This window comes from Rhincodon typus, chromosome 3, assembly GCF_021869965.1.
Source record: "Rhincodon typus isolate 14 chromosome 3, sRhiTyp1.1, whole genome shotgun sequence".
In the NCBI taxonomy this organism is placed as follows: Eukaryota; Metazoa; Chordata; class Chondrichthyes; order Orectolobiformes; family Rhincodontidae; genus Rhincodon; species Rhincodon typus.
The window spans coordinates 50,874,026-50,894,843 of record NC_063334.1 but is presented as its reverse complement, the minus strand read 5'-3'; the positions used below and the strand labels follow the sequence as shown (position 1 = coordinate 50,894,843).

Genomic DNA, 20,818 nt, shown 5'->3' with positions numbered 1-20,818 from the left:
CTCTGTTGAATCCTTATAAAGCTCAAATCTATTGTGTTTGCTGCTGGCCTCAAAAAGGAAAATAGTTATAATTTAAATAGCTGGTTCTCTGAAGTAAATTTTAGTAAAACAGGTATTAAAATGAATAGTTAACAACTGAGAAGAGGCCCTTTATAACTAGAGGCCACAAAATTGTGCACATTCTAATCCAGTGGCTTTGTTGGCAGCATAGACTTCCATGCCTGATGGGATGCCTGAGCCATACTAGACAATACTTAACAGACTTGACCACCATTAGCACAAGCCATCATCTTCCACATTTAAAGATTAACAGCAGGTAACCTATGCAACAGCATGTCATTGGAGGGGACTTCTTTGCTTACCTTGTTTGAGCTGTTGTACCACCAATGGTGCAAGTGCCAAATATGCTTGATATTGACATTTTAATGTGCCTATGGTTGCATCCATGGGGAGGCAGAAGTTGTATCCAGCCATGTCTAGAGATGCTCCCTCAATATCTCCAATTTAATTTTGAGGTATTGATGGCTTATATACGTACATGTTCAGTATTTTTAAGTCATAAATATATAATTTGTTTTTACATAGAGCAAAATTTTCTATACTGTAGTGTACTTTCCATTGATACAGAAAAATCCATGTTGTAGGCCAAATCATACACAGTGCATAATCCATTGGGAAATAAAAATAATATTTTGCACGAGGCAGAAGTAACCCAGATATTTAGTACCAAAGGTCAAATGATTTCATGCCAATTGAAGTAGACATTTAAAGAAAGCACAATTAAAAGATATTGTGAAGTGGCCAAATGGATAGAATATGAGGTTGTAGACATGCTCGCTGAGCCAGCAGCGTGTTTGGTTGCAAACATTTTGTCACCCTGCTAGCTAACATCATCAGTGCGCCTCCGGTGAAGCGTTGGTGTTCTGTCCCGCTTGTTATTTATATGCCTAGGTTAGCTAGGGTGGTTGGTATTACTTCCAGTTCTGTTTCTCGGTGGTTTGTACACAGGGTCTAATTCAATGTGTTTGTTGATGGAGTTCTGGTTGGAATACCAGACCTCCAGGAATTCCCTGGTGTGTCTCTGTTTGGTTTGTGCAATTATATATGTGTTGTCCCAGTCAAATTTGTGTCCCTTGTTGTCCATGTGTAGTGAGACAAGTGAGAATTGGTAATAAAAAACATTTCGGGTCTGGTGACCCTTCCTCAGAACCGGACCTGAAATGTTAACTATTTTTTCCTTCACAGATGCTGCCAGACCTGCTGAGCTTTTCCAGCAACTTTGTTTTTGTTCCTGATTTACAACATCTGCAGTTCTTTTGGGTTTTTTAAAGTGAAACTTGGTCGTCTCTCTTGGTGGCTAGTTGATGCTCATGTATCCATATTGTCAATTTTCTTCCAGTTTGGCCTGCGTAGTGTTTCTCACAGTCCTTGCATGGTATTTGTATATTACACCGGTTTTGCTGGTTTTGGGTATGGGATCCTTTATGTTAGTCGGTAGTTATCGGTTTGTGGGCTACTCTGATACCTAGGGGTCTGAGTGGTCTTGTGGTCATCTCTGAAATGTTCTTGATGTATGGCAGGGTGATAAGTGAGTCTGGTCTTGTTGTGTCTTCCTGTTGTGGTCTGTCTCGGAGGTAACGGTGGATTGTGCTTTTCGGGTATCCATTCCTTTTGAAGACTCCATATAGGTGCTCCTGTTCTGCTTTGCTTAGTTCTGGGTTGCTACAATGTGCTGTGGCTCATTTAAATAGTGTCCTGATGCAGCTCTGTTTATGGGTGTTCAGGTGGTTGCTAGTGTAATTGAGTATCTGGTCCGTATGTGTGGTCTTTCTATACACGCCAGTCTGGAGTTCCCCATTGTTTTTGCGTTCTACCATTATGTCCAGGAAAGGTAGTCGGTTGTTGTTCTCTTCTTCTTTCATAAATTTTGTTGTTTATGTGTCGGTGGGTTTCTTCTAGTTTTGCGCTTTAATAATCACAAAGATGTCATCTACATATCGGACCCAAAGTTTAGGTTGTATAGTGGGGAGCACTGTCCGTTCTAACCTTTGCATTACTGCTTCTGCAATCAGTCCTGATATTGGGGATCCCACTGGTGTTCCGTTGATTTGTTTATATGTGTTGTCATTGAAGATGAAGTGGGTTGTGAGGCGCAAATCTAGTAGTTTCATGGTGATGTCCTTATTGATGTTGTTGGTGTCCTGCTTACTGGATTCATCCCGCTACCCAGGACACTTACTGTCACTTGACAACACCCCTCCACAAACCACCTTCTGGAAGCAGTGAATGCACTGATGCAAATCTTCCCCATGTCAACCAATCAGCATCACATTTTGCTGCCCTCTTCCGTTCAACTAACTTCTTACACACCCAATATGTTAAAACCCATTACATTTAAAAAGTTATCAAAAAAAGACATTAAAAAATTATCAAGAAAAGTTACATAAATAAAACTGTTACTGAAATAACTTCATGGAGGCTGGTATCCCTTTACCAAATCACCCTTTATTTATATGTGCAAAGTACACGACACTGACCCAGCTAGCTCAGAGCTGGCTCTTAGACTGGGCAGAACCCCTGACACTCTTGTTTATATCTGTCATCCAGGACTCCCTGATTGGACCAGGTTAACAGTCCCAGTCAGGGAACTCATATTCTTTGAGATCCATCTGGCTGACCTTGTTCTAATCACTACATCCCTCCCCGTCTAAGTCATGGTACGTAGACCTGTTCTTTTGCCTGTAGCATCTCCTAGGGCATTTTTGCACCATGTCTGGTTACTCCAACTCTACCTTAGATACTGGCAGTGTGTGCTGGACCAGAGCCCGCCTTTTGTATCTGCAGCGTCTCGGCTGAAATTCATCATCTTCTTCAGGTGGTAATGGCGTTGAGGCTGCAACATCTGCCATATCCATCTCATCCTCAGAGGTTTCTTCAATGCTAACCAGAGGGTCAGAACCGACGGGTTCTGAGAGCCTTGCTGGATGTTCTGAGGGACCGGGTATGTTTTCCTCCTGCGGTGATTGTGACATTGCAGCTTTCATGTAGTCCACGTGCTTGTCAGGGCGGCCTCACCTATCTGAACTTTGTACATCACAGGACATGACATTGCATTGACTATGCCCCTTACCCTTGTAGGGCCATTCCTGTGGTTTCAACACCAAACTTCGACCCCTGAGGTTAACTGCCTCTCTCACTTAGAAGAGTCTTGTGTCCAACATTGGCATTCCTGATGTCATTATCCCCTCCCCCGAGGTCCAGGAAGATCAGATTTAATCTGATGCAACTCTGCTGGAGATGTCCCTGTAGTTGCATGAGGGGTGGTCCGATAATCAAACAGGAACCAGGACAGTTTGGTATTGAGTCAAGCTATAGCCTGTTTCTTTAAGTTTGCCTTCAAATGTTGGACTGTATTTCTGCCAGCTCTTTGGACGATGGATGGTATGGAGCTGTCCTTACATAGCAAAATACTTGAATTTCCTGCTGGTAAATAATGGCTCATTGTCTGTGACCAAAACCTCTGGGAGTCTGTGTATTGCAAGAGATGCTCGCAATTTTTCTATCGTCGTCCCCATGTTTGCCAAATGAACACCATGCACATTCAACCACTTTAAATGATCATCCGCAATGACTAAAACGTAGACCCCATAAAAGGACTGTCATAGTCGGCATGTAATCAAATCCAGTATCCAGCCATTCCCGTGAATGTGGGCAGCTGATGGCGGGAATTTTTGTTCCTTATGGCACTCTGGGCATTGCCCAACCAATGCAGCTATTTTGGCATCTAATCCTGGCCAGCAGACATAACTTCTTGCCAACATTTTCATTTTGGAAACCCCTGGATGACCCTTGTGGAGTTCAGCCAGTATCTGGCAGTGACCTTTGCTCAAGATAACCACTTTTGCTCGCCATAATCATATGCTGTCCTCTATGGTAATCTCGCCTTGCCGGGTCCAAAAAGGTTTCAGTTCTGGTTGTGACGACCTCTTTGTTTCTCCCATCACCTCCAGCTGTTTTCATTTTGCCAGGACTGGATCCTTTTGTGTCCACAGTCTGATATTGTCAGTGGCGTTCGGAAGGGTATCAAGAAAGTTTAAAACCAGAACAGGCTCTTCTAGTGCAGCACTACTGTGGTGTATTTGCCAGTGGGAGGCGGCTCAAGGCATCCGTATTTGCCACTTGGCCTCCCGTTCAATTTTCCGACTTGCAATTGTACACGGTCAGAATAAGAGCCCTGAAGCTACAGGTGGCACAGCCCTGCCCTCTTTAAGTAGACCTAGCAGGGACTTGATGTCTGTTACTATCACAAATTTATGTATGTAAAGGTATTGGTGGAACTTTCTCACATCAAAGATGACCACCAAACCTTCCTTCTCTATCTGGGTGTATCTTTGTTCAGCATCATCCAAAGTCTGGGAAGATTACGCTATTGGGCATTCCTCACCATTGGACCACCAGAGAGTCAACACTACCCCAATACCGTATGGACAGGCATGTCACACTGCATCTCTCTTGGGATCATGGTGTGCCAACACCTGAGACACTGCTTCTCACTTCCCTAAAGGCTACATCTTGGCTACAGGACCATTTCCAAGGCTGACACTTCTTCAATAGCAGATGCAGTGCTGCCAGGATGAAGGCCAGGTTACTTATGAATTTTCTGTAATAATTCATCAACTCAAGGAAAGACTAAGCTCTGGTACAGACATGGGAGCCGGCGCACCTTGAATCACCCTCACTTTACCTTCCAATCGGTCTTATTGACTCTGTAGCCCAGGTAAGTCATTTGGGGTGCCTGGAACTCATATTTTTCCCTCCTAAGGCGTACACCCACATTGGAGAAATGTTTAAGCACAATGTCCAAGTTCTCTAAAGGGTCTTTATTGGTCGTTCCAGTTATTAGCACATCATCCAGATAAATAGCAACCTGAGGTGGACTTAGTAAAATGTTCTGCATCGTCTGCTGGAAAATGGCACAAGCTGGTGACGGACCAAAAGGTGGCCTCATTTATTGGTACAAACCCTCATGGGTATTAATTGTAACATACTTCTCAGAATCCTCATCTAATTGCAACTGAAGGTACGCATAGTTCATGTCCAGCTTTGTGAAGGACAGACCTCTGCTTGTTTTGCGTATAAGTCCTCAATGCCAGGGATTGGGTATTTATCCAGCTGCAAAAAGTGGTTTAACATTCGTTTGAAATGCCCACAAAGGCAAACTGACCCGTCGGGCTTCATAATTGGTACTCATTTACCCATTGGTACCCGGTGTTGCCCATTTCACAAACTGCACTGGTTTGGTGATTCCTTCGCTTTCCAGCCTCCTGATTTCTGTCTCTACTGTTGTACACAAGGCAGATGGCAGTGGGTGGGCCTTGCAGAATCATGGAATTGCTTCTTGGTCAACATGTAAGATGGTCTTGGCCCTCTGATAGTCCCTATGGCTTCCTGAAAAGGAAGGGTCTTTAACTAGGATTTCATTCAGGCAACCGTTTCCTAATGGAAAAATATTGAGTGATTTAAGGTGAATCTTTCTCAATTAATTTCTCCCCATAAAGTTTGAGCCTAAGCCTTTACTACAATCAGTGGTAACTGAACCAGTTGCTTCTCATTAGAGACCGGAACCAAAGTTATACCCTTAATCTGCAGTGGATCCCCGGTATATATTCTCAGCCTGGACAAAGTATTATGCAAGTTTAAGGGTTGGAATCCAGAGAAGTTTTGGTAAAGACTGTTTCTGCAATTACTGACACAACTGTGCCAGTTTGAGGTAGCTCCGTTAGAACTGGGTCACCATTTAACAAGGTATTCATTTTGATTAGTTTTGATTTGGATATTGCTAAGGAATTTAACTGTTCCAAAGCAGCTGTAGGTGACGTTTCCAGGGTGTGCACTCTCCTGGATACCAGCCTATGAGTTCTCCTACTCAATCCAAGCCTAGTGGGACTCCTTTGCTGCCTCAAGTCTGCATACCAGCAGCATCTACAATGGCTGACTGACCTGGATCCTCGATAAAATTTTAACCATTTGAATCATAGATCTTACAGTGTGGAAGCAGGCCATTTAGCCCCTTGAGTCTGCACCAACCCTCCAAAGAGCATCGCCCCCAGACTCAACCCTCTACCCTGTCCCTGCAACCCTGCATTTCCCATGGCTAACCAACCTAGCCTGCACAACCCTTGACACTATGGAGAATCCACCTAACCTGCACATGTTTGGACTGTGGGAGGAAGCCAGGGCCTCAGAGAAAACCTACACAGACACAGGGAGAATGTGCAAACTCCACACAGACAGGCACCTTGGCTTTGTTTTGGGATTTTGCTACGGGTTGACCTAGAGTCCCTCTGTTCAGGATATATCCTGAGTGACACTATACAATTGCTTTTACTCGAATGATGTTTCTCAAGCTCAGTCGGCCTTGCAAGGGTATCTACTTCCATCAGTGTAGACTGTATTTCATAAACTTCATTCGCCGCATTTTCTAATGACAAAGCCAGTTGTAATACCTGCCTAAAGTCCATTTGGGCTTCAGCTACCAGGAGCTTTTGCATAGTCACATCATTAATCCCACTCTTGTCTCCACTGAAATAATGATGGTATCCCGTCACCATGTACCCTTTATTTACACAGTAGATGACTCTGACCCAACTAGCTCAGTGCTGGCTCCTAGACTGAGCAGAACCCCTGACACTCCTGTTTATATCTGTAAGCCAGGAATCCCTGACTGGAGCTGTTAACCTGGTCCAATCAGGGAACTCATATTCTATAAGATCCACTTGGTTGACCTTGTCCCAGTTACTATAGTTACATTGAAAAGAGCAAATAATTGCCAAATACATGGTTCGCAATATACCCACAATGCAAGTCACCAGTTGCAATAAGCAACCTCTCTTGGAGTTCCTTCATCATTTCCATTTATATGGTTCATTTATTTTACATTATGGTAATGCATACTAGTCTGAAGAGCTCCCTTTTCTATCGGGCAAACTTGACCAATGGTATAGTGAGGCATACCAGAGCCAGTCTAATGGTGATGATTGCCAAGTGTGAAAGGAGACCAATCAATGAGTGTTTCTGGATATTCGAGCTCCAGTTCCAGAAATCCTCCCACCATATAGTGACTTTAATTTCAACTATCTCACCATTCGATTCTTTATCGTGTTGTACAATTTAAGTAAAGGTTTTATGGGTGCTAGCCAATTGTAATCGAACCTAATCCAATCTCTCTGGCAGGAGTTTTAAAACTGTCATATTTTTCAAAGTAATTCCCAAGCGTATCCTTTCATTTGTCACTCACATTAATGAGAGTCACTTCCCTTCTGTGAATATCTGTCAGTTCAATTAGGCCTATTCATGCGGGTACCTGAGGACAGATGCAGAGGTGGCACTGGGAATTGTCACTACGTCATTCCCTGAGTGATGTTGTGACACAGTATTTACCCTTCCCACTGTAGACAACTCTAGTGATATCTGTTGTCAGGCACTGAGCCTCAGGATTACAGTTTTAAATTAACCCTTGTCTTGAATCCACAGAGTGCATGTTCATTCAAATAGTCTGGATACAGACATACAATGGTCTGATTGGTGTACTCACAGTTGCTCAGAGTAGTCCCTACCAGTCTCTCTTCCTTCTTGATTGCATATGGTAGAATGTCATGATGCCCCTAATCATATTCCAATCTGTATAACACCCACATTCTTGGCTTCAAAAGTGTTTAACCAGATCGAATGGTTGGGGATGGTTGAGATTCTCAGCTTAGCCTCGGGTGCCTTTGCAGCTTTCATTAAAGCACACCTTGGTCAGCTGTCTCAGTTGGCAGCAGGAGATGTTTACATGTAATTTTTTTCTTTCTGAAACAGATGGTCCAACTGTTCATCACTAAGCTAGAATGGGATTCACCCTATATAGCTGTGATCCTCTCTCGGATGCTCAATCATCCAGTTTCCAATAGATGTTGGTGGACAACCAGGACACTGGAAAAACACAACAGGCCAGGCAGCATCTGAACGAAAGGAGCAGTCAGCGTTTCAGGTATTACCCTTCTTCAGGACTCAGTCTCCAGATGCTCCTTTCCTCTAGATGCTACCTGGCTTGCTGTGTTTTTCACGCCTCCTGTTTGTGCACCTTGGCTTCCAGCATCTGCAGTCTTTTGGTCTCCATAGATGTTGCACAGGCTAAGGTTTTGATACCTGCTGTCATCCATGATCTTGCCCTGAATGACCCTGATTGATACTTTTTGCATGGCCTTCGACTGTGGTCATTACATAGTGGCTAGCCTGGTTCCCAGTTAAGTCTCCTGCAGCACCCTGACACTCATTCTCATTTATTTCCAACAAGATGTGTTTAACTTATCAGGTTACAACTTTTAGCTTGGTATCCAGATCAGCCAAATCCAGGGTATTAACATTTGACATTCCTGTCCCGTAGGCAAGAGCTAGGTCATTAATCAGGTCTATTTTCCTGTGAATACTCAGGCAGGTCTTGGCTTGCCTTTGTACCTCCCTATTCCTGATTCCAGGACTCTCAGAATCAGGTGCAGGTACAACTTCCTAAGAGCGGAAGGGCACCACTCTGGTAGTTGAATTCCTGTTGTATCCACTATCACAGGAATCAATTTATGATGGCTGTGGTCAAACGGGAACTCGCCTGTGGGTTTTAATACAACTCCATTCTGTGGACCAGGGGTAATGTCAGGACAAGCTGGGAGGGGGGCCCTCACTGTTGGTTTCAGTCTGTTTTTAATCTCATATTCTGAGAACTCTTCCTAAATTAGCTTCCTAATAGGATGCCCTATTTCTAACCCCTTCCCTGGGCTGTGGCCTAAGTAGCCTTTTCCTGTACACCTATTTGTAGAAAATCCCCACCTATCCTTTGTGATTTCTATGTTGATATAACAAAGTTGGAACTTCCATTGGATTTCCTGTACATAATGAGTTGTTTATTACAACCGAAAGTTTGCATTTTTGCGGGATCAACCCAAAGAACACTGTTCTCTCATACTGCTATATCAGGTGGATAAAACCACAGATATCCTGGGTGCATGGGCTTCCCATACAACTGTGCAATGCAACAGATAATTGTACAAATCTAGGAGAATATGTTGAACGCAATCTATCTGGTCACTTGTAAAGTTCCTTGAGGTAGGCTACCTGAAAAAAAATCAGGCACAGTTTCTGTGAGTATCATGGTTTAATCTCTGAGTCTCCTTGTCATTTTAATGGAAGGCAAATCTAAAGCTTAAAATCACATTAAATTTTAAAATCCAAATACTATCTCCCATTTAATTTTAAAATTGAAAGTAGTGCCATCACCTCACAGATCTCATGTTCTCTTCTGGATCACAAGCGAGCCTGCTAATGAAGTGTATTAGTTTGATCTCAGTGCTCTACCCTTTTCTTATTCTTCCTACTCTTTCATGTGGAAAACTCTTGAATCAAATATCTGGGGAGGGGGTGGGGGTCTTTTCTCTCTCTCTCTCTCTGTTCAGTTATGGGAGAAGAGCTCTGAAGAGGCAGGCTGGATGCCCTTCAGGTAGAGGAGGAGAAGTGACTACTGATTCGATTCTCTGGTTGCCTTCAGCCTGAGTCTCCTGCTGTAGGGCATGAATCTGTATGTGGGCTGAGTGACAAAGTATGGATTGTTTCTTGAACAATTTGAGCTGATTTATGATATCATCCCTGTTTGTCTATTTCCAGCTGTAATTCATAAACTGGAGGACTTAAGTTTTTAATGATCAGGTAGGGCCCAGTGTGCCATGGCGACAGGAAAATTCAGGATTGGAACACCCTAAGCATTGCTGTGGACTCACATTATAGTCCATGGGGTTCATGTATTGTTCCACAGAACCTTACGTGGTTGTCTTACCTCCCCTAATCTATGCACTGCCACAATCTGGCCTCTTTTATGGTCTCCAACAATATTTTTATATACTTTTCTCTGGTTAGCACCTCAATCTTGAGGTTGCTAATGTCCAGTTCGGTTAAACTTTTAATCTCTCTCATTTCCCTTCTGGAAATCAGCAGGTTGGGTTTGAAACCCATTGTTCGGGTTACGGTGTTATGGATCATCACTAGGGCTTTTGGCAGTGTTACAAAAGGGATGGTTAAATGAAATGAACTCCCCGATACTCACTTTATAAACAACATGTAATAATTTATTTATCTAACTCTAACATTGAACAAATTAACAGAACTACTAGCAAACCAAACAATCCCCCCCCAACTACTAATTAATCCTGAATAAAACAAAAATCTAACGGTATGCTGTTCCAATAATTATAAATCCCACTCATATGAACCAAAGTAATAAGAAAAAAACAATTAAAACATAGTGTCTTGAAATTACAGCCAGGATAAATCTTCTGGAATGTTCTTTGCCTTCTCTGCTGATTTCTGTTCAGAAACACCTTTCTCTGTGAATTCTTGTGTCAGGAATAGTAGCTAAGAGTGCCGTAGTACCTTTATTTTGATGGTGCTTACTCTGTGAGCTTAGAGATTTCTGTGAGAGCCAATGCATTTCTTTTCAGATGGCAGTTCGCTCTCACACTGATATTCCAATAACCTCTTCTTTTATACCCTTGATTACCTATCAAGTTCTTACAACAAGATTGGTCCTAGGTTGTCAACACCATAAGATTTAAATTTAATTGGGTTTGGTATCTAGGGCCTGGTTCAAATTAATTGGCTAAATTCAAAAACCTGTTGTCTTGATAAAAATTCTGCTTTGGCTGCTAACAGTATAGCCTTTTGATATAATGTTTCAATTTCAAGAACTCTCTGTGCAACTGCAGGAATTTTTTAAAATCTCCAAGCCTAGAAAAGCACATAATCATTTAAAGGGACCATGCACTCTTTACCCTATCATTTAACAAAAAAATTCTAATGTCCTGCCTTCCAATCCACAAATACTATACTCAACTTTGCATCAGTAGTATCTGGTCCCATGCATTGTTATACTGCTGCACTCATTTCCTTATGGTCTATTTGAGCGTTCGATTCATACACTCCACTGTACCGCCGCACTGTGACCGTAAGCAGTGTGAAATTTCTGTTGTACACCCAACAGGTCATCACATCCTGCATTGTCTGAATTTAGGGAGCAGGATTTCTGCCATTGTCTTAGCAGTGTTAACAACCAAAATGTACTTGAATCCTCCTTTGCAGGGAAGAAGAGATCCAAAATAATCTATCTGAAGATTAGTCCAGGACCCCTTTCCTGTGCATGTGTGGCCTAACTCTGCCTTACTAAGTTGTGGGTCAGGTTTGTTTTGGACACAGATTAGACAGTCTGGCCACCACATCCAGGTTCTGAACCTTTCCTTAGTTTGTGTTACCCCCAGGTGGCCGAGTGAATCATGAAATGTCTGCAACAGATCATTTCTGTCTTCCCTAGACACCACATATTTCTCTGTTTTAGAATCAACTCCTGTTCTACCCGAAATTTTTCCTTACACTTTTTCTTTCTTGGGAGCCGTTGGCTATTCTTTATCTCCTTTAATTCAGGATTCTTCCTCCGTGATGCCCCTAAATCTTCCATAGGCTTAACAAGTTCAACCTTGGCTATCTCTTCTGTCTATTCTGTCCCTTTGTGCTATGCCATCCTAGTGTGTGCTCTTTCCATAGCCAGGTCATTTTCTCTTTTATTTTGGGTGGTGTAATCTTACAGTGGTCTTTGACTTTCTCTAGAATGTCTTCACCACCTATGGCTGCTATGAAGGTGCTGTGAATAACGGAGTGGAAGGGAGGGATTTGCCATTGGTTGATGTCATTCCCTATTCCTCCAGATGGGAAGGAATTCCGTGAGGCTGCTGTAGGCATAGATGCTGTCTTCACAGATTATTGCCCTTTTCACAAAATCTCTGGTTGTTCTACCACAAAGGCTGCCAATTCTGTTCCTTTTGCCCACATATTTGCAGGTCGTTTGACTGCCTACTCTCTAAAACCCCCTTTGAGTCCTGTATACTTACTGGCCCTCTATTACATAAGAGGAACTGTCAGTAAAATTTTTGGAATTTCCTTGCCAACCTGGTCAATATTATTCCTCCTTTGAATTTTAGTTTAAAAGGTCCTGTTTGAGAGCTTGGCACTGAAATTGAACATTCATGAACCTTGCCATCACAGTTAGCACTGCTGCCTCATATCACCAGGGACCTGGGTTCAATTCCAGCCTCGGGTGAATGTGTGGAGTTTGCGCATTCTCCCCCTGTGTGCGCGAGTTTCTACCGGGTGCTCTGGTTTCATCCCAAAGATGTACAGGTTAGATGGATTGGCCATGGGAAAATGCAGGGATAGGGTGGGGGCGTGGGTGCTGAGTCCGGGAGCGATGTTCTTCAGAGAGTCGGTGTGGACTTGTTCCCACACTGTAGGAATTCTATGATACAGCAGGTTAGCAGCTAACCATAGTTTGCTTTGGAGACGATCGGAAGCGAGTTCCTTCCCTGCAAGAGGAGGGTCCTGTCGGCAATCCGATTTTGATTGACACTGCTGTCCTTTGTGTTTGGTGAGAAGACACATGGACTCAAGCACACTATATATGTAAAATGTTGGACTGCCCACAAAAAAAGCCAACAAATGCTTTTTGTATCGTACGTAAGCTTGTTTCACCGGATAGAGTAACCGCGAGGCATATGCCGCTAGAACCAGCCTTTTTGTATTCAAGGACCCTGGATACCGAGAGGTCTGATGCTGCCACCGCTAGGGAGAAGAGCACAGATGGGTTGATGGGCTGCAATAGAGGGGATGACGCCAAGGCTGTCTTAAGGTGGGTGAACGCAGCAATGTGTTCATCCAGCCAATGCCACATTACATCTTTTTGAGGAGTTGGTATAGAGGGCAGCTAAGGCTACGAAGTTGCCAATATGGTTTCTACAGTAGCCCAAGGTTCCCCCCAAAAAACCTTAGGCCTTTGTGATCGGTTGACAGGGGCACGTTTTGGATAGATTGAATACGATTCTTATCCATTTCTAATTTTCCCGGAGTAACCTCTTTCCCTAGATAGTGCACTTCCTGTTTGAATATTTGGGCTTTCTTGGGGTTGACCTTTGCCCCATGATCAGTTAACAATTCTGCTAGCTCTTGAAACAGGTGTTCATTCTCCAAAGCTGAGGTCATTTGCAAAATTAAATCATCCATGTACTGGACCAAGTAGTCCGGGCAGGAGGTAGCCGACCTTTGATGAAAGATTGAAGGTGTGTTATGGAAGCAGGTCCAAGTATATTGGGCACCCTGAAACGTGAAGGCAAATTTATATTGACACTTCGGGGTCAGTGGATCAGTCCAAAAAACTGTTACTGATGTCTAGGGCCGTGAATTAATTGGCGCCTGGCATCAAGTTCAACATGGTGTTTGTACTATTTACCACCATAGTGTCAGTGAGGGGAGTAACCTTATTCAGCTGTCTATAATTGACACTGGGGCACCAGGTGAGGCCCCTCTATATCAGTGTCTCATATCATCCTCCCATAGTCACGTTTATGTCAGGCAAACACTGTCGCATTTTGCTGTATGATCTTTTTAAATTTCCTGATCATACGTCATTTCATCTGGCTTGACTCTTAAGGATTATTACAGTAGACCCTGCCTGCATAAATTCCCATTTGGATCACTGTCTTCTGTTACGTTATACTGTTAAAAGCCCAGATGCAGTCATTGAGAGGGTCCCAAGCCTGTCCTGCCTTCTGCATATAATCCGTTCCTAAAGTATGCTCTCCCTCCTGTCCCAAAGTGTAAATTAACCTGATGGGGAACAATAAGGTTTCAAATTTTGATGTCAGTTGATCCTATCTCCACCCCTTGCTTGGAGTGACAGGTAAATCTGCTCAACTTTATGGTATTGCAGGTTTGCCAGGACGTATCATATAAACTGATTTGATTAATAGTGGTGCAGAACCCTCCCATGTCCCAAAACATTGTAACCCAATGACCTCCAACCAAGCAAGGGACAATTGGGTGACTCACTGCGTAGACCTGCATTGTCCAGCAAACCCATTTCACTAAGAACTGTCTCCGTGAATAGGGTACCTTGTTTGGTAGAGAAGGTCTTTGGAGTCAGGGTCTCCAGATTCAACATTAACTATGCGAAAGTCTTCTCCTTTGCATGGCCCTTCTAGGCCAGAGGAGTGTGATGCTCTTTTCTGGGATGGGAGCCCCAGTGAGTAGTCCTATCTGTCCACATACAAAGTCCTCGCCCTGTCTCTTGGGTTTGCATAGTCTTATGCTGCTCTGGACGGACCTTGAGAAGAAGAGGTGCCTTTACCTGTTCCTCTGACCTGCCCCCCACTCTTTCAGGTCACAAAGGCCATCTCTGTTGTTGCTTTTCTTTTTGATGTCTCCTGCATTTCTCTTTCCCATGACCTAGCCATCCAATGTAGGATCCATGCTTCTGTGTATGCATTGTCATTGGGACCGAAACGATCACACGCTGCCTAAGCCTGCGGTGTGCTATGGGAGATCAAGGGTCTGAGCAAAATGGATTTCTTTTCCTCTGAGTTCTCTCGTTCAGACCTGACCCATACAGAGTATTGAAAACAGCAAAAAAAAGGACTGTAAAGGCTGTAGCGTGTTCTCCCTTCCTCTGTCAGGTTTTTTATGAAGATCCTCAGCCGAATTACCTTACTGCATCTTTAATAACTGTTTTCAAGTCCTCTAAAGTCACTCGACCTATCTATTGAGTTTCTTGAAGAACTGATTTGACACTACCTTCAGAGGCTAGCGATATAAACTTCTTTCCTTCATCATTTTCAACCCCTGCTGTAGGCGAATCTGGTGCATTTGGTGGAAAAATTCTTCTGCTGTATCCGTCAGTAAAGTGATCTATTGGATCTTCTACTGGTTTAAAGGTGCCTGCCTTTTCAGCATGTCCCTCAACTGGCTTACTTTAGAAAGTGCTCTGTATTATAGGGCAGGAATTCTCGGCATTTCCCTCTGTCATGAATCTAATGGTAATTACGGCGGTCATCGGCAAGGTATCATGCACAGCACATTTTACAGACGGTATGGATGGAACTTTCGATTCACGTGCAAGAGGTGGGTCTTTGTCCAGTGGGATCGCCCTGTGACCCCACCCGCACCCATACTGCCAAACTGCCTCATCGAGCGTATCCCAATCGGGTTCATTCTCGCCTCTTTTGTTCGAACAAGCACAAACTATGCCCCATTTTGCTTTTAGCTGCTGTTGTAACTGCTCGACCTCCTTTAAACGTTGCGCGTCGTCTACTGTTTTTCCTTGCTGGGTTGTATCAGACATCTGGTGCACTACCAATATCCTGTTCTGTAGATCTTCACACTGGTCTCGCACTTGGGTGATTTGCTGCTGGTATTGCTGTCCTTCTGACGAGCCAAACTGGATATCATATTTTGCTGATCCTCCAACTGAGTAACATATCCTCTACACTATACCAGTTTGTCCTATATCTTATTCGTCAATTCTTTAATTTTACTATGTTATAGACCAGACCAGACCCTCTCAAAATATTTTAAGAAGGTAGACTAGACCCTAACTACTTCTTATGTAAATGTAATTTGCCATATTCCAGGTGCATTACGACTGGTCAAACTACTCGAAGTTAAGCAGAACACATTTTATCTAAATGTTATAGTTAAAACACAACCAAAAAAAGGGAATTTAAAATAACAACTCTATTGGAAAACTTAACAGAATAGCAGATACAGTAACTATTATTAATTGACTGTTCCAATATAGTAACATCCTATAAACATACTCTTCAGCAAAAAGGTAGATTCAGAAAAACAGATTTTGTCTCACATGCAATCTAGCAACCTAGGAAGAGAACCCCCAGCTTTTGGCAGTAATTGAGAGAGGGAAAAATAACTTCCACTTCTTCAAGCCCACAACAGCAACTGCTTAAAGTTAAACTTAAAAACTAAAAAAAACCAGAATTTCCAGTCTGTGAGTGCTGGCCACACCCATCCAGGCCGCTTCTATTGTTCCAACTTTAAAAACAACCCAAGGCCTCACGAGCTATTCACTCTACTGATTTTGGTAGACTGCTCTTGATCTCCGCCCTACAACTTCTCTTAAAAAAAAACCAGGAAAAAATAATCTCTTAAAGTAACAGCATCGTCACATATCATTCTTGGTCTTTTACTCCAGCAGTATTTTAACAGCCTGCCGCAAGCTTTCAATTTCAGTCATCACACTTGCTATCGCACTTCCCTTTCCTACTCTTTTGGCACCATTACTTCAACACAAATGTTTCTACCAGTTAAATTCCCAGAAAGGCGTTTACCCCAGTTCTCTTACTCTATGAATCTGACAATGGAATACGGTTCGTTTCTACTAGGTGAAACTGACAAAGGAATATAGTTTGCTATTCTGCTGCTCTGGTTCTCTCACATATAATGTCTCTCCCTCTATCTCTCTCTCTCTCACTCTGTACTACTCTGTGGGTCCCTGACTTTGCATTTGGCTTCTTTTACTCAGGATCCCTGACCCAATATCTGGTTCCTTGCCACTGACTTCTTTTATTCAGGGTCCCTAACACAATATCTGTCCTTGCCACTCTCGCTAACTTTGTTAAGGAAATGGGAATCCACTGCGTTTGGGTTCCAGCTTTCATTAAATTCCCATTTCAGTCTCTCTGAGTCTGAGCTGTTAAATCCTTCTGATGCTACCAGGAGGTAGGTCTTAGCCCTTTCTCGTGGCTTGATTGTAGAGTTTTCCACACGTCTTTTCAACTTCTACCACTTGTTCGTTCTGCTCTTCAGAACATTGGCTTATGGACTGATTACTAGTTGATTGGTCTGGGTCCTCGTTCATTCCTTTAGATTCTTGGCCTTTGTGTAGGGCAGCTACCTCAACTGACTCAAGAAGAAATGACCAAGAAAGAAAAAAAAAATCCCGGGCTTATGGTTCACACTTGGAGGATTAAATCACAAATACTTGAGCCCCATATCATAAATGTAAATTTTTTTTTGTGTATCTGATTTACTTTCTTACTTACTGATAATGGGATGTAGTTTACCATGAGATGTGGTTTATTATCATTGAAATGAAATATATATGTAATTCCTTCCCTTTATTTCCTGAGTAACCTTTAATCAAGTTTAAATCTGTTTTGGAAGCACAAGATGGTAAAGAAGTCTATACTACCCAGATTACAGCTGGCTGGACTAAGGTTGAGGCTGTTCTTCTCACTCCCAAGGTTCCTGCTTCTTGTGCTGATGTCTGGAATTTCAGCCCCTCTGATTCGAGTGGTCCCTTTAAATACAGTTGTCTAGGTCATCCCCAAGTATGATGGCTTATAATCGTTTACTATGTCAGCATACAACTGACATGTAGATTCCTGCTATGTAGTTACAGCAGTTTGATACAGCAATGTATTTAACATAATTCAGTTACCCCATTTGAATGAGTTTTTGTCCCAGGAAGGGTGTTGTAAAAGGCAATGTTGGATATTGAAATTTCCCCATTGATTCAGCCTACCCCAAGAGCTGGGCTATCTCAAAAACAGTTCTGCCAAAACTCCAATCTATTCTTCCATTTGAAACGTTGAAGCATTGTCTTATCAACACCTGTTCGATATAGTAAATCAAGGTAAATGGTTTGCATATCTGTCTGGCCTAATCCAATTTGACAGTGAATTCTGCAAGCTTATTGGTTTACTATCTTACTTACAGCTCAAGGGCTGAACAGCCAATTCTTGTTCCAATTTCTTATGATCTTAGTAGCATCCACATAGCCAACTCTTTCTATTTTCATAACATGGTCCAATTCCATCTTTATCTCAGCTGATCAGCTGCTGAAACCATCATCTGCATTTTTGTTGTCTGTAGATTTGATGATTCCAACATACCCCTGGCCAGTCTACCATGTTCAATCTTCTGTAAACATGAGCTCCTAAAAAATTCTGATGATTGTGTCCCATCTTGCATCAAGTCCAGTCACCCAGTTTCAAATCCCCGTAATTCTCTCTCCATAGGCCCCACAGTGGAGTCACAGATAGACAGGTATTATAAATGGAGGTCAACCCTCCCCCCCCACTCTGTGAACTAAAACAGAAACACCCAATGAGGAGACCCTCACCCTATAATCTGTAAAAGGAGTGTGAAAAATGGTGTAACCTGCCTTTTGGCAACTTCTAGTGGTTAAATAAAATAAATCCCTGACACTCACTTTACAATCAACAAGTAGCAATTTATTTATCTAACTCTAACAGTGAACCAATTAACTAACCTATTAAAAAAACCGAATAAACCCCTTCTAACTACTAACAATTCCCGAATAAAACAAGATTCTAATAGTATGCTGTTCCAATAAACACAAGTCCCATTTCTATATGATAACATTAAAAAAAAATTTAGTCTCTCTAAATTACCGCCAGGTTATGTGTCTTCTAGAACAGTTTGTGCCTTCTCCATCGATTCTTCCATCAGGAATATTCACTCGTTACACCATGGGTACCTTTGTTCTTTAGATGGTGCTTTCTCTAAGACATAGAAGAGTCTGTCAGAGTCAGCGATTCGCTCTTGAGAGGTGATGGCTGTTAACTCTGGCAGATGACAGTTTGGTCTCCTGACTTTGCCCAACTGCCCCTTCTTTTATACGCTGATGACATTCAATTTATTACAATAGGATTTGTCCTATGTTGTCAAAGCCATCAGATTTAAATTTAATTGGTTTTTGGTATCTAAGTGCCTGGTTCAAATTGATCGGCTAAATTCAAAATTTGTCTTGGTGAACTGCTGCTTGGCCTGCTAATTGTATGGCCTTTTGATACAAATGTTTCAATTCAGGTGCTGTCTGTATACCTGCAAACTGTCAAGCTTCTGCTCACAGACCTTTCAAAATCCCTAATCATATAAAAAGCACATCATCTTTTAAAGAGTTCACACAACGGTTCCCCCCCCCACACCTAGCATTTTACAAACACCAAATTCTAACTTCCTGCCTCCCAAAGCACTAGTACACTACCCAACAGAGGGTAGTGAAGAAGGCATATGGTACACTTGCCTTTATTGGTCAGTGTATTGAGTATAAGAGTTGGGAGGTCATCTTGTGATTGTACAGGACATTGGTTGGGCCGTTTTGGAATACTGCATTCAATTCTGGTCTCCCAATGATGTTGTTAAACTTGAAAGGGTTCAGAAAAGAGTTACAAGGATGTTGCCAGAATTGGAGGGTTTGAGATATAGGCAGAGGCTGAATAGGCTGGGGTTATTTTCCCTGGAGTATCGGAGGCTGAGGGGTGACCTTATAGAAGTTTAGAAAATCATGAGGGACATGGATAGGGTGAATAGTCAAGGTCTTTTCCTTAGGATAGGGGATTCCAAATCTGGAGGGCATAGGTTTAAGGTGAGAGGGGAAAGATCTAAAAGCGACCTAAAGGGCAACTTTTTCATTCAGAGGGTGGTGCATGTACAGAATGAACTGCCAGAGGAAGTGGTGGAGGCTGGTACAATTATAACATGTAAAGGCATCTGGATCGGTAAATGAATAGGAAAGGTTTAGAGTGATATGGGCCAAATGCTGGCAAATGGGACTAGATTAACTTAGAGATAGTAAGAACTGCCGATGATAGTCAGAGATAACACAGTGTGGAGCTGGAGGAGCACAGCAGGCCAGGCAGCATCAGAGGAGCAGGAAAGTTGATGTTTCGGGTTGAGACCCTTCTTCAGATTAATTTAGGATGATTTGGACCAAAGGGTCTGTTTTTGTGCTGTACATCTATGACTCAGTGGCTCTACATCTCGCCAGGATATCTGAACTTCTCTATTTCTGCCTTATTGAGTACCCCTGTCTGTAATCACCCCACAATCAATGAATTTGCCATCAGATACCTAAACCTCAAGCTCTGGAACTACATGTCTAAACTTTCCCCTTCACTTTCTTCGTTTAAAACGTTCATTAAAATCTACCTCTTTGATCAAGCTTTTGGTCACTGGTCCTAACGTGGCAATGTGTCAAAATTATGCTTTGTAGCATTATGGTGCATTTTATAATTTGAAATGTGCTATGTAAATACATATTATGTTGTACTACTTTAGCCCCTGGTCTGATTTGTAAATTTTACAACATTTCACCCTGATAAGGTTTTTACTTTTGTGATGCATCGCTTTGCACGAAGAGGATCATTTATTACTTTCACAAAATTAACTTCCCCAGTTATATCAACTGGCCAAGGGAATTATGACAGACCCACAACTTTCATTTAAAACACTAAGGTTGACACAAAATATCCATTAAGTACGTTCCCAAACTTGTTTTCACAGCTGTCTCCTAGGTTCAAATAAGAACAAAAGAAACCCGGGAGCTTTAAATTGGCGCGCCTGCGTACAATCCAGGGGAGGGAACGAAAATAGTTGAGTCTTTTTACAATAGAGTCTCTTGTATCTGCATAATGTCAGTGAAGGGCAGGCCAGCAGTGCTCTCTTTCTCCGCTGCTGCACAAAGAATCAGCAGGAGCACTTTTTGGCAGGAAGTCGGCCCTACGCGACGTTACGGACCGTTATAGACTAAGGCGGAATCGCGTGTAAGCTCACTATCTAGCGGGGGGCGGGGGTTGAGTGAGTGCTAGCGTCGTCGTTCCTGCAGTGTGCAATTGAGTGAGACGGTGCCGTAGTGTTTGTGGGCGCGGGGGATACAGACTCTGGTTTTGTCCATACCTAGATTTATATGTGTGCATATCTATATGTATAAAAACAAAGGTAAATGATTTTTTTTGTTTTAACTTACCGTCTTATGCGAGTCTGTCGTGTTTTCAGAAAACAGCGACACCGGGTGAGGTAAAGGGGAGAGGAGAATAAAAAAGAATGAGGCAGCATAAGTGGGGATGAAGTGAGTGTGTGAAGAAGTGGAGTG

General features: G+C 42.6%; 1 protein-coding gene and 1 long non-coding RNA gene across 5 annotated transcripts in view; one reads left to right on the top strand and one right to left on the bottom strand.

Moving 5' to 3' along the window:
• Positions 1–5,298: 5,298 nt before the first annotated feature.
• On the bottom strand, positions 5,299–20,808 carry LOC125482809. The gene is made up of 3 exons (XR_007261784.1): positions 20,693–20,808; positions 18,336–18,446; positions 5,299–5,448 (listed from the first exon to the last, which is right to left on the bottom strand). It is a non-coding gene; the product is annotated as an uncharacterized LOC125482809 (long non-coding RNA).
• Positions 20,296–20,818, top strand: part of LOC109934012 (spindlin-W) — a 71,397-nt gene continuing 70,874 nt past the window's right edge. For 2 of the 4 annotated variants that reach the window (XM_048595243.1, XM_048595237.1), the window contains exon 1: positions 20,520–20,664. The gene's annotated coding sequence lies outside the window, so the exon portion shown is untranslated. Of the gene's footprint in view, positions 20,319–20,356; positions 20,490–20,519; positions 20,665–20,818 lie in introns of those variants that run through there. The other 2 variants (XM_048595240.1, XM_048595238.1) reach the window with 2 other exon arrangements.